The sequence below is a fragment of the Somniosus microcephalus genome, chromosome 13 (genome assembly GCF_052327205.1).
Source record: "Somniosus microcephalus isolate GS21.2 chromosome 13, FLI_Smic_1.0, whole genome shotgun sequence".
Classification (NCBI taxonomy): domain Eukaryota; kingdom Metazoa; phylum Chordata; class Chondrichthyes; order Squaliformes; family Somniosidae; genus Somniosus; species Somniosus microcephalus.
In genome coordinates, this window is record NC_140999.1 from 188,157,618 (window position 1) to 188,171,577 (window position 13,960).

Genomic DNA, 13,960 nt, shown 5'->3' on the forward strand with positions numbered 1-13,960 from the left:
ACCCAGTCCCGTTCACCCATCACCCCCTGTGCTCACTGCCCCATGTCCTAACTCGCACCGAGTCCCGTTCACCCATCACCCCCTGTGCTCACTGCCTGTGTCCTAACTCACACCCAGTCCCGTTCACCCATCACCTCCTGTGCTCACTGCCCCGTGTCCAAACTCACACCCAGTCCCGTTCACCCATCACCTCCTGTGCTCACTGCCCCGTGTCCTAACTCACACCCAGTCCCCTTCACCCCTCACCCCCTGTGCTCACTGCCCCGTGTCCTAACTCACACCCAGCCCCGTTCACCCATCACCCCCTGTGCTCACTGCCCCGTGTCCTAACTCGCACCCAGTCCCGTTCACCCATCACCTCCTGTGCTCACTGCCCTGTGTCCTAACTCGCACCAAGTCCCGTTCACCCATCACCCCCTGTGCTCACTGCCCCGTGTCCTAACTCGCACCAAGTCCCGTTCACCCATCACCCCCTGTGCTCACTGCCCCGTGTCCTAACTCACACCCAGTCCCGTTCACCCATCACCCCCTGTGCTCACTGCCCCGTGTCCTAACTCACACCCAGTCCCGTTCACCCATCACCCCCTGTGCTCACTGCCCCGTGTCCTAACTCACACCCAGTCCCGTTCACCCATCACCCCCTGTGCTCACTGCCCCGTGTCCTAACTCACACCCAGTCCCGTTCACCCATCACCCCCTGTGCTCGCTGCCTGTGTCCTAACTCACACCCAGTCCCGTTCACCCATCACCCCCTGTGCTCACTGCCCCGTGTCCTAACTCGCACCAAGTCCCGTTCACCCATCACCCCCTGTGCTCACTGCCCTGTGTCCTAACTCACACCCAGTCCCATTCACCCCTCACCCCCTGTGCTCACTGCCCCGTGTCCTAACTCGCACCAAGTCCCGTTCACCCATCACCCCCTGTGCTCACTGCCTGTGTCCTAACTCACACCCAGTCCCGTTCACCCATCACCCCCTGTGCTCACTGCCCGTGTCCTAACTCACACCCAGTCCCGTTCACCCATCACCCCCTGTGCTCACTGCCCCGTGTCCTAACTCACACCCAGTCCCGTTCACCCATCACCTCCTGTGCTCACTGCCCCGTGTCCTAACTCACACCCAGTCCCGTTCACCCATCACCCCCTGCGCTCACTGCCCCGTGTCCTAACTCGCACCAAGTCCCGTTCACCCATCACCCCCTGTGCTCACTGCCCCGTGTCCTAACTCGCACCCAGTCCCGTTCACCCATCACCCCCTGCGCTCACTGCCCCGTGTCCTAACTCACACCCAGTCCCGTTCACCCATCACCCCCTGTGGTCACTGCCCCGTGTCCTAACTCACACCCAGTCCCGTTCACCCATCACCCCCTGTGCTCACTGCCCCGTGTCCTAACTCACACCCAGTCCCGTTCACCCATCACCCCCTGTGCTCACTGCCCCGTGTCCTAACTCACACCCAGTCCCGTTCACCCATCACCCCCTGTGCTCACTGCCCCGTGTCCTAACTCACACCCAGTCCCGTTCACCCATCACCCCCTGTGCTCACTGCCCCGTGTCCTAACTCACACCCAGTCCCGTTCACCCATCACCCCCTGTGCTCGCTGCCTGTGTCCTAACTCACACCCAGTCCCGTTCACCCATCACCCCCTGTGCTCACTGCCCCGTGTCCTAACTCGCACCAAGTCCCGTTCACCCATCACCCCCTGTGCTCACTGCCCTGTGTCCTAACTCACACCCAGTCCCATTCACCCATCACCCCCTGTGCTCACTGCCCTGTGTCCTAACTCACACCCAGTCCCGTTCACCCATCACCTCCTGTGCTCACTGCCCCGTGTCCTAACTCACACCCAGTCCCGTTCACCCCTCACCCCCTGTGCTCACTGCCCCGTGTCCTAACTCGCACCAAGTCCCGTTCACCCATCACCCCCTGTGCTCACTGCCTGTGTCCTAACTCACACCCAGTCCCGTTCACCCATCACCCCCTGTGCTCACTGCCCGTGTCCTAACTCACACCCAGTCCCGTTCACCCATCACCCCCTGTGCTCACTGCCCCGTGTCCTAACTCACACCCAGTCCCGTTCACCCATCACCTCCTGTGCTCACTGCCCCGTGTCCTAACTCACACCCAGTCCCGTTCACCCATCACCCCCTGCGCTCACTGCCCCGTGTCCTAACTCGCACCAAGTCCCGTTCACCCATCACCCCCTGTGCTCACTGCCCCGTGTCCTAACTCGCACCCAGTCCCGTTCACCCATCACCCCCTGCGCTCACTGCCCCGTGTCCTAACTCACACCCAGTCCCGTTCACCCATCACCCCCTGTGGTCACTGCCCCGTGTCCTAACTCACACCCAGTCCCGTTCACCCATCACCCCCCGCGCTCACTGCCCCGTGTCCTAACTCACACCCAGTCCCGTTCACCCATCACCCCCTGCGCTCACTGCCCCGTGTCCTAACTCACACCCAGTCCCGTTCACCCATCACCCCCTGTGCTCGCTGACCTACATTGGCTCCTGGTCCGGCAATGCCTCAATTTAAAAATCCTCATCCTTGTTTTCAAATCCCTCCATGGTCTCGCCCCCCCCCTCCCTATCTCTAACTTCCTCCAGCCCTACAACCCTCATATCTGCGCTCCTCCAATTCTGGCGTCTTGCACATCCCTGATTTTAATTTCTCCACTATTTGCGGCTGTGCCTTCAGCTGCCAAGGCCCCAAGCTCTGGAATTCCCTCCCTATGCCTCTCGGCCTCGCTCCTTCAATCTCCTCCTACAAGACACTCCTTAAAACCAACTACAGGAAACTTTGTGCTATCCGGCACCGACGGGACCGAGCTGTTGCCGTCCCATCAAAACTGCCGGACAAACCAGCGCTAATGTTGAAACATATGGAGCTTTTGAACTCCGTATCTGGCATCATACCCTAACAGCTTCTAAACAGTCGGCCGTACCTTGCAAGCGTCTCTGTAGCTTAGCAACAGCTTCAGTGAGACCTTGCAGAGCCTGACTGGTGGGGAAAAAAGCAACAAAAAGAAAAAACCTAACGAAACGGCTCCTGATTTTTGCCGGTGGCTCGAGCATTCCGGACAGTTAACCTCCGGATGAACCAAAGTTTCCTGTATTTGACCCAAGTTTTTGGTCGCCTGTCCTTTTTATTTCCTTGTGTGACTTGGTGTCAAAACTTTGTTTGATAACGCTCCTGTGAAACATCTTGGCGTTTTACTACATTGAAGGCGCTATATAAATGCAGTTGTTGTTGTAATTGTACCAGTCCTAATAAATGCATTTTCAGCATTACATTTTGTTTTGAATTTTGAACTTAATCCAGTTTTACTAAAATTAAAACTGAAAATGCTGGAAATGGGCATCAGGTTTTGCTGAACTGAGAAACAGAACAGATTGACGTTTTGGGCGAAGCCCCTTCATCGGAACTGCTGAGGTGTTTTGATGAAGGATTTCCATCCAAAACAACAATCTCTCTCTCTCCCCTTTTCAGATTAATAACCGCACTGATTTTCAGCATTCATAGTTGTGGGAAACCACTTTTATCGTTCACTATCGTTACACTATGGTTATCACTGTTTACACTGTTGTATCACTACACAAGGTCACCTCTTGTCACGCTGTTATACCTGGGCTGACCACAGCTGACTCCGCCCATGGCTCCGCCTGCTTGCCCAGGTATAAAGGTGGTCGACTGGCTGGTATTCCTCCTTGTTGGATCCGATCACCCACGAGGGTGGGCTCTGTTATTTAGCCAATAAAAACCTATAGTTACTAACTTAACTCGTCGCTTTTCATGAACTGAATTGATAGGTATATCAATTTTATTGGCTAAATAACAGAGCCCACCTTGCTACAGGATTTAGGGGAAAGCACAAGATATAATTATTAGGAACATAGGAACAGGAGGAGGCCATTCAGCCCCTGGAGCCTGTTCTGCCATTCAATGTGATCATGGCTGATCTGCGACCTAACTCCATATAGCCGTCTTTGGCCCATATCCCTTAATACCTTTGGTTAACAGAAAGCTATCGATCTCCGATTTAAAATTAACAATTGATCTAGCATCAACTGCTGTTTGCGGAAGAGAGTTCCAAATGTCTCCCACCCTTTTGTGTGTAGAAGTGTTTCCTAATTTCACTCCTGAAAGGTCTGGCTCTAATTTTTGGACTGTGCCCCCTAGTCCTAGACTCCCCAACCAGCGGAAATAGTTTCTCTCTATCTACCCTATCTGTTCCCCTTAATATCTTGGAAACTTCAATCGGGTCACCCCTTAACCTTCTAAATTCTAGGGAATACAACCCTAATTTGTGTAATCTCTTCTCGTAACTTAACCCTTGAAGTCCGGGTATCATTTTGATTAATCACCTCATTGATCAAATACAATGATCGAATTGCATCGGATCAAAGTCTGTTTTTCTGTTCTATTTGCCTTCAATGTTCAGTTGTACAAGATGTGGGAATTTAATGATGTGCATTTTTCCTGATTGCACACAAGCAGAACTTTTGATCACGTACTTATTTCAGACACTACACTTTCAGTGTTCATGCATTCACCTGTTATCATACCTGCTTAATCTTACAGGTAACTACTGCATTCCTGCATAACTTTTGTACAAAGTAAGGTAGATCCTCAATTTAGTTCCTTTAATAATGGACCTCGGTTACATTAGTCATTGTATAACTGGACGATCACACAATGTTTTGTGTGGTACTTTAATTCGACCTGTGGAGCCAATCTATAGAAACGTGGTAACAAACTAAGCTGCTGGTTTTATGGATATTTTTGTATATCTAAATAAAGGAATGCAAAGTAGAATATTTACTGAAATGTCAATTATATAATGGGAGGTAGATCTTATTTGCTGGATTTTGTGAATTAGAATTTCCTGGTCCTATGTTGAAAATGTTTTTTTTTGAGTGCATGTATTAAAAATGTCAAGTTGTTTACAAACTTCTCTCTTTTTTTCCACATGCAAGGAAAACTAGTCAGTGTTTCACCAGGCTGCATAGAAAATGAAAGTAAGAGAAAGATTCAGATCAGTGACTTCGAGAAACTAAATGAGGGAAATTCCAGTTGCTTGTACGACTGCTTAAAGGTAGGACTTAAATTGGAGAAAGAAGAAAAATGGACATGTAGTTGGAAGATAAATTGATGTAGTTGCGGTATTAATTAAAAAAAAATTCTGAATCTCTGTTAAGCAAAAGTTATTGGGACAGGGACGAAATGTAAGATTGCACCATTTGAAAGGAGCAAGAGCTACATTGTGATACTTCATTGTGATCTAGTGAGCAAAAACCTAGACTTCTCTTGTTGTGGAGGATGTCAATTTCTTCATTTCCCTGCTCCTTCTGCTACAGTGCCTATTCTGTATGCAGCTCCTGATGACTATTGTATACTCCACGTGGCTCCGGGCTTCTTGTTTTGATACCGACTGCAGGTTACATGGGGAGCCGTCACGCTCCCGCACATGCGCGCACACTCAGTTGGCTGTATGAGTTGTATGACTACCACACCACAAACTGTGTGATCCAGTTATGTAGTGACTAATAAGAGTATGAAAATTGATATAAAGGAACTACAGGAAACTCTCGTTTAAACGGCACCTAAATATCCGGAATTCTCTATTAACCGGCAAAATTCATACTCCGAAAACAACACCTCAATAACCGGCAATGTTGCCGAGTCCGAGTCTCCAGCGGTGGCTGAGTTAGTCAGTGGGGGTAGTTCTCCAAACTGCCACTACTCGGCTTCTTGACGTTGTCGGAAGCCCGAACACCTCAATACCCCTGTAACAGGAGTCTGACTCTACCGCGCTGCCGGTAGTCTCTTCTGATCCGCCATTTTACAGAGGTACTGTGTGTCTCCCACACTGCTGGTAGTCATTGCATTGCATTACCCTCAACTGGCCATCCATTTAACACAACATTCTGTAGGTGAGTACCCAATTACTGTTAAAAATAGCCTTGGTAGATAACCCTCTCCGTCATCCGGAATTTTTGATCAACCGGCAACACGTCGGTGCCGGATACTAAAGAGTTTCCTGTAAATGGTAGTGTGGTCATGGTCCAGGCGGACCAAACATCAAGCCATTGTTTCCAAGACCGTCACTGACCGCCTCTCCTTTGGAGATCTTCCCTCCATGGCTGTCAACCTCATAGTTCCCCAACCCTGCACAACCTGCTTCTACCTCCTTCCCAAGATCCACAAACTGGGCTGCCCTGGTAGACCCATCGTTTCAGCCTGTTCTTGCCCCATGGAACTGATTTCTTCCTATCTCGACTTTCTTTTCTCCCCTTATCCAGTCTCTTCCCACCTACATTCGCGACTTTTCCGACGCCCTCCGCCACTTTAACAGTTTCCAGTTTCCTGGCCCCAACTGTCTCCTTTTCACTGAACGTCCAATCCCTCTACACCTCCATCCCCCACCAGGATGGCCTGATGGCGCTCCGCTTCTTCCTTGAACAGAGGCTCAACCAGTCCCCATCCACCACCACCCTCCTCTACCTGGCTGAACTTGTTCTCACATTGAACAACTTCTCCTTTGACTCCACGCACTTCCTCCAATTTAAAGGTGTTGCCCCAGCTATGCCTGCCTTTTTGTGCGATATGCAGTCTCCACGGATGCTGCCTGACCTGCTGAGTGTTTCCAGCATTTTTTTTTTAATATAGATGAGTGGTGTCACACTGCTCCAGTGACCACTGTTTCAATTTGGGCTTTTCCCCAACATTTTTGATTTCTGTTTATAGCCTGCTGTTCATGGCAATTCCCATGAGCAGACCAAATCTCCTATGAATGGAAACGCGAGCCCTTGTACATCCCCTTTGCAGGCTGACTTACCCAGATATAATAGACCTCTAATCATGTTAATTTATTCATTGGGGGAATATGTGCAAAGCCCTGAGCAATTTTCCCATTCCTTCCAAAAAGCAGAAGACAGTATGCCATCAGAGAAATTAATGCAGGCTAAAAACTGTTCAGCTTTATTCATGTTAAATAATAAACATATGCTAAAAGACGCAGCAAAACAACAACAACTATTGTATTTATATAGCGCCTTTAACGTAAAACATCCCATGGCACGTCACAGGAGTGTTATAAAACAAAATTTGACTCCGAGCCACATAAGGAGATAGTAGGGCAGGTGACCAAAAGCTTGGTCAAAGAGGTAGGTTTTAAGGAGCGACTTAAAGGAGGAAAGAGGTAGCGAGGCGGAGAGGTTTAGGGAGGGAATTCCAGAGCGTTGGACCTTGGCAGCTGAAGGCACGGCCGCCAGTGGTTGAGCGATTACAATCAGGGATGCTTGAGGCCAGAATTAGAGGAGCGCAGAGATCTTGGTGGGTTGTGTGGCTGGAGGAGATTAGAGATAGGGAGGGGCGAGGCCATGGAGGGATTTGAAAAGAAGGATGAGAATTTTGAAATGCTGAAACAACACAATTGATCAACGAGTTAAATGTCTGTGTATTTAGAATCTGATCAGCAACAAGACCTTTTTTGTGTGTAAACCTTCAAGGTGAGATGTATGTGGACAAAGTGACTTCTACAGTGTTAAGTTGCCTTGACTAAAGCTTTAGACTCTAGAGCTGTGATTGATGCCATTCTTTCGTGTTGGAGTCATTGCTTTGAGTAAATAAACCTCAGATTTGAGATATTTTACATCTTGAGGTGTTCCATGTCTGGAACGTGCTGCTTCCTTTGTATGTTTCTCTTAGATGGGGCCTTTCTCCTTGTAATGGATTCTCCTTATAGCTCGGTATTCAGGGTGAAGAGAGTAGTTTTCTTCACTATCGGACAAACTACATATATATCACCCGCTGTCTTGTCTCCTAGCCTTCTAAGTTCTTATCAGCTATGTGCATTTTTCTTGTGTATTTGAGTCTGTGTCTTGCATTTTGTAACTGAGGGGAAGCACAGATTTCAGTTTAGTTCCATCTATATATTTGGGTGGTGGGAGGGATTAGATAAGGACGGGAACAGTAGCATAGTGGTAATGTCACTAGGCTAGTAATCTAGAGGCCTGGACTAATGATCCAGAGACGTGAGTTCAAATTCCACCACGGCAGCTGGGGAATTTAAATTAAAGTATCAGTAATGGTGACCATGAAACTATCGGATTGTCGTAAAAACCCATCTGGTTCATTAATGTCCTTTCGGGAAAGAAATCTCCTGTCCTTACCTGGTCTAGCTTATATGTGACTCCAGACTCTTAACTGCCCTCTGAAATGGCCTAGCAAGCCACTCAGTTGTAACAAACAAAAGCCACGACAAACCATAAAAAGAATGAAACCGGATGCACTGGCTACGGACATGGCAATGGCACACCCAGCCCAGTCGACCCTGCAAAGTCCAAAATTGGGAGAGCTGTCCCACAGACTGACCAAGTAACAGCCTGACATAGTCATACTCACAGAATCATACCTTTCAGCCAATGTCCCAAACTCCTCCGTCACCATCCCTGGCACAGTAGTATACAGTCGGGAAGGAGTCCTCAGCATTGACTCCGAACCCCATGAAATCTCCAAGCATGGGAAACCTCCTGCTGATTACCACCCACTGCCCTCCCTCAACTGAATCAGTACTCCTCCATGTTGAACACCACTTGGAAGAAGCACTGAGAGTAGCAAGGGCACTGGCCGAGTCCTGAAGGACATAGCTGCCAGTCTGGGCCTGTGACAGGTGGTGAGAGAACCAACACGAGGGAAAAACCTACTTGACCTCGCCCTCACCAATCTACCTGTCACAGATGCATCTGTCCATGACCGTATTGGTAGCAGTGACCACCACTGTCATTGTGGAGACGAAGTCCCGTCTTCACACTAAGTTGTGTGGCACTATCGCTGTGCTAAATGGGATAGATTCAGAACAGATCTAGCAGCTCAAAACTGGGCATCCATGAGGCGCTGTAGCAGCAGAATTGTATTCCACCACAATCTATAACCTCCTGGCCAGGCATATCCCTCACACTACCATTACCACCAAGCCAGGGGACCAGCCTTGGTTCAATAAGGAGTGTAGAAGAGCATGCCAGGAGCAGCACCAGGCATACCTAAAAATGAGGTGCCAACCTGGGGAAGCTACAACACAGGACTACATGCATGCTAAAAAGTGGAAGCAGCATGCTATGGACAGGCTAAGCGATCCCACAATCAACGGATCAGATCAAAGCTCTGCAGTCCTGCCACAGCTAGTCGTGAATGATGGGAACCATTAAACAACTAACTGGAGGAGGAGGCTCCATGAATATCCCCATCCTCAGTGATGGTGGAGCCCAGCACATGAGTGCAAAAGACAAGGCTGAAGCGTTTGCAACCATCTTCAGCCAGAAGTGCTGAGTGGATGACCCATATCGGCCTACTCCTAAGGTCCCCACCATCACAGAAGCCAATCTTCAGTCAATTCGATTCACTCCACGCGATATCAAGAAACGGCTGAGCGCACTGGATACAGCAAAGGCTATGGGCCCCGACAACAGCGTTCAGGCTTGGGCTGATGAGTGGCAGGTAACATTCGCGCCACAGTCATTGCCTGGCAATGGCTATCTCCAACAAGCGAGAGTCTAACTACCTCCCCTTGACATTCAATGGTATTACCATCGCCGAATCCCCTACCATCAACACCCTGGGGGTCACCATTGACCAGAAACTTAACTGGACCAGCCACACACATACTGTAGCAACAAGAGCAGGTCAGAGGCTGGGTATTCTGTGGTGAGTGTTTCACCTCCTGACTCCCCAAAGCCTTTCTGTTCGATCCGTGATTCTGAGAGTATGATGTTTTTCAATAACCACACGGATGCTGTAACTTAACAATCAACAGGTATATACTGGAGGAGGGTAGTCTCAAGACTGGGGGTACAGAGGCATGCGCAAGGCTTATATACAGGTGTGGTCACTGCCAGTACTACAGTATACAGGAGCTGTAAAAGTAGTTCTGTCTTAAAGGTACATACACTACAATTCCTCTCCTTTTAGATTAGTAGTACCCCTAATATTCAAATAACAATTAACACTTTAACATGTACATTAAACAACAATAGTCCATTTATAGATTCAGTCTTTGGGGCGGCTTCCTGATCCTTTCGGGATAGCGCCTTTCCTGAGGTTCTTGTTCTTGGTGCGGAGGCGATTCTGGCCCCTTTTCATGGGGTAGTTCATCGGTTTCCACTGCTACTGGTTCTGAGGTAGATGCTACCGGTATGTCGGGTTCATCCCCAGGTACTCGAGACATGGGGTTGACTCGTTCCTGTGACGCTAAGATCTGATCGACGTGGCGTCTCACAATGTTCTCCCCGACATCCACTGTGTACATTAATGGCCCCTGCCTTGTGCATATCGTCCCGGGTTGCCATTTCTCTGTTCAGTAGTCACGGGCCAAGACTGGTTGTCCTACATTGAAGCTCCTTGTCGGCTTCTCATTGATGTGCTGGAATTGTTTATCCTCAACATTTCTTCGCACATTTGGTCTGAGCAAGTCCAGACGAGATCTCAACCTTCGGTTAAAGAACATCATGGCCGGGGTCTGGTTGGTAAATGCATGTGTCGCGTTTCGGTAGGCTAATAAGAAATTGTCCACCTTATGCTGTAGTGGAATTTCATCGTCGCACATGGCCTTTATCGCCTTCTTAAAGGTTTGTACGAACCTCTCAGCCAATCCATTTGTGGCTGGATGATACGGGGTGGATGCGTAATGCCTTACCCCATTCCTTTTCATAAATTTTCGAAACTCTTCGGACACAAACTTTGGTCCATTATCAGAGCAAATCTGCTCTGGCAAGCCGTTTCTGGCAAATATGGTCCGTAGGACTGCAATCGTTTTTTCTGTAGTGGTTGAGGACATTTTTATCACCTCAGGCCACTTTGAATGAGCATCCACTGCTATTAAGAACATTGAGTCCATGAATGGACCAGCGAAATCAATATGCACCTGTTGCCATGGAGAGGAGGGCCACTCCCATGGGTGTAGAGGGGCATGTGGTGCATTTTAGACCTTCTGGCATCCTGAGCAGCTCTTGGTTAGGTCTTCGATTTGTTGATCGATTCCTGGCCACCACACATAAGCCCTAGCAAGGCTTTTCATTTTCACTCCCCCCCCCCCCAGATGACCTTCATGTAGCTCATTTAGTACTCTCTCCCTTAACTTGGGTGGAATCACCACTCTGGATCCACACATCACTGTCCCCTGGCATACTGACAGCTGTTCTCTTCTGGGTGAGAATGCTGGCAACAGTGAGTCACCATGTGTTGGCCATCCCCTCACCATCAAATCATATACCCGAGACAGCGTCGGATCATTGCGGGTCTCCTCTATATCCGCGTTCGTTACTGGCAATCGTTCAATTATTGACGAATAAAATATCTCGATAGGGTCCACTGCTGGTGCTTCCTCCACAGTAGGCAGTGGCAGGCGCGATAGCCCATCAGCGTTTCCATGCTGTTTCGTGCCTTTATATTCTATTTCATATTGATTCGCCCCTAGAAACAGGGGCCATCTTTGTAACCGTTGTGCAGTCATCACTGGAACGCCCTTCTTAGGATTAAAGATGGAGACAAGTGGTTGGTGGTCAGTCAGCAAGGTGAACTTCTGCCCATGCAGATAGTGGTTGAATTTTTTTACTCCCCATACTAGGCTGAGGGCCTCCCTGTCAATCTGGGCGTAGTTGCACTCGGCTGAGGTTAGTGACCGAGGCGCAAAGGCTACTGGCCTATCCAACCCGTTTGGGAATTTGTGTGACAGCACCGCTCCAGTACCATAGGGTGATGCATCACATGCCAAACGAATTGGTAGTGCTGGGTTGAAATGGGCCAACACCTCTTTTGATGTGATCAATTCTTTACACTGCTGGAAAGCTCGTCTACGTTCGTCATTCCACTTCCATGGTACCCCTGTTTGTAGTAGGGTGTTCAGTGGGTGTAATACCGTCGACAAATTCGGTAAGAACTTGTGGTAGTAGTTTACCAGCCCGAGGAACGACCTCAGTTGTGACACATTTTCCGGTGCTGGAGCCTTGACTACTGCCTCAATCTTTTCAGGGGACTTATGTAACCCCTCTTCATCGATGACGTGGCCACAATACGAGATCTGTTTCTGGAAAAACTCGCACTTGTGGCGATTAGCTCGTAGCCCATACTCCTTTAATCTGGCGAGCACCTTCTCCAAGTTGGTGAGGTGATCACTGTCATTTTCGCCCGTGACCAGGATGTCGTCCAAATAACACTGGGTCCCTGGAATCCCTTGCAGGACTTGATCCATTGCCCTTTGCCAAATAGCTGGAGCCGATGCTACCCCGAACACCAGCCGGTTGTATTGATAGAGACCTTTATGAGTGTTAATCGTAAGGTAGTGTTTCGAAGCTTCTTCTACCTCCATTTGCAAGTACGCCTGGGCTAGATCAATTTTGCTGAAGCGTTTACCTCCAGATAGCGAGGCGAAAATATCCTCAATTCGTGGAAGCGGATATTGTACCGTGTGAAGGACTGTGTTCACTGTCACCTTAAAATCCCCACAGATGCGGACCTTCTTTGGTTCCCCAGGCGTATTACTCAACGACCTCTTCATTACAGGAACGATGGGTGTAGCCCACTCGCTCCAGTCTACTTTGGACAGTACTCCTGAACGTTCCAACCCTTCCAGCTCTGCTTCGACAGCTGGTCTGATTGCATAAGGCACTGGTCTGGCCTTAAGAAACTTTGGGCTTGCATTTTCCTCTATTTTAATCGTTGCTGTTATGCCTTTTAGTGTTCCGAGTCCCTCCTGGAACACTTCTTTTGCGTCAGTTAGCATTTTTGACAGTCGTCCAGGTGTGACGTCGTCACCCTTTTTGGCCTCAACCTTCAGTGCCTGTATGGAATGCCAATCTAATTGTATCTTCCGGATCCATTCACGTCCTAGCAGTGGTGGTCCTCCATCTGGCAATACATATATATCCATTTTAGGTATTTCCTGGCCTTTATATATCACTTTCACCCTTATTTTTCCTTTGGGGTAGACTTTTTGCCCCGTGTACGTCTTCAAGACAATCTCTGTAGCTTTCAAGGGTATATGTGAAAATAGCCGCTTATAGTCCCTTTCGTTTATGACTTAGGGCTGATCCTGTGTCCAATTCCATTTTCACTTGGACTCCGTCTATCTTGAGTGTAACCCAGATAGTCTGGTGATCCTCCATTTTGGTTACCTTATGTAGTTTCAGACAACCCAGCTCCTTGCTTCCGGAGTCTGTGTCACTTTTCTGTTCGTCTGAACTACTGTCCATCACCTGGTGTACCTTTTTGTACTTCTCCTGTGGAGATTTCTTACTGTTGGTTTTCTTCCCAGACCTGCAGACTCTTGCTATGTGTCCTGCTTTTCCACACTGTCTGCACACTTGGCCCTTGAACCAACAATCCTTCTGGTCATGTGTTGTTCTGCCGCAGCGATAGCACTTCCCTGTTCCATAGGACATTTCATTGGTGCCATATTCTTGCAGTCTCCGTTGTATCTCTGCAGCGCCCCTTGCGGCTGCTTCGTGTGATACTGCCATACTGAAAGCCTTGTCCAGCGTAAGATCCTTTTCCGATAGAAGCCGTTTCTGGGTTCCTTCACTTTGCAGCCCACACACAAACTTGTCCCTTAACGTATCTGCTAGTCCCGCTCCAAACTGGCAGTGTTTCGATAGCTTGCGTAGTTCCGTTAGGTACTCAGTATTGCTTTCGCCTTTGTGTTGGTTCCTTTTATGGAACTTAAATCGTTCTGCTATCAGCAGCGGTGTGGGGTTTAAGTGGTCCTGTAGGATTTCTACTATGCTTTCGAAATTCTTGTTCACCGGCTTCTCTGGGGTTATTAGGTTTCGCAGTAACCCATAAGTTTTTGCACCCATGGAATTTAACAAAACCAGTGCTTTCCTAGCATCTGGCACTTCATTCGCCCTGCAGTACACCTCAATACGTTCCACATATGTCGCCCAATCTTCGACTTCATTGTCGAACGT

The 13,960-nt window shown here is 48.8% G+C and overlaps 1 protein-coding gene across 2 annotated transcripts in view; it reads left to right on the plus strand.

The window, feature by feature from the left end:
• The window catches only part of oser1 (oxidative stress responsive serine-rich 1), a 59,360-nt gene that overhangs the window by 23,961 nt on the left and 21,439 nt on the right, over nt 1-13,960 (plus strand). The window contains exon 2 of one of the 2 annotated variants that reach the window (XM_086005845.1): nt 4,976-5,094. The exons of the other annotated variant lie outside the window; for it this stretch is intronic. The gene's annotated coding sequence lies outside the window, so the exon portion shown is untranslated. The remainder of the gene's footprint in view (nt 1-4,975; nt 5,095-13,960) is intronic. 2 annotated transcript variants of the gene reach the window in all.